The following is a 369-nucleotide window of genomic DNA, read 5'->3' on the forward strand; positions in this document are numbered from 1 at the left end:
GCGAAGCCGTGCAGTTCAAGCTTCGCTTCGCTATCTCCAGTGCCCAGCCAGCGTTGTATCCGCACTCCCTCGAGAGTTGGGAGTTCGTCAATTAGCTGATGCCATGAGCGTGCGTCGGTCGATGGCAGTGGTGTGTCCCAATCCAGCCCCTGCATCCAGGCGGACTGAATCAGAACCTTTGCTCGGACGACAACGGGCGCCAGCCACCCGAGTGGATCAAACAGCCGAGCTGTTTCCGCGAGTGCTATTCGTTTGGTGAAGGTGGCAATCTTCCGCGGATTTATTTTGAATCCGAAGCTATCGGCGGCTGGGAACCACCTCAAACCGAGAGTCGAATGGTTTTCGTTCTCCCATGCGTGAGAGGCTGTC

At 56.9% G+C, this 369-nt stretch overlaps 1 pseudogene; it reads left to right on the forward strand.

Moving 5' to 3' along the window:
• Positions 1-369, forward strand: part of LOC105450314 — a 1996-nt pseudogene that overhangs the window by 600 nt on the left and 1027 nt on the right.

The sequence above is a fragment of the Wasmannia auropunctata genome, unplaced genomic scaffold, assembly GCF_000956235.1.
Source record: "Wasmannia auropunctata unplaced genomic scaffold, wasmannia.A_1.0 LD336064.1, whole genome shotgun sequence".
Classification (NCBI taxonomy): Eukaryota; Metazoa; Arthropoda; class Insecta; order Hymenoptera; family Formicidae; genus Wasmannia; species Wasmannia auropunctata.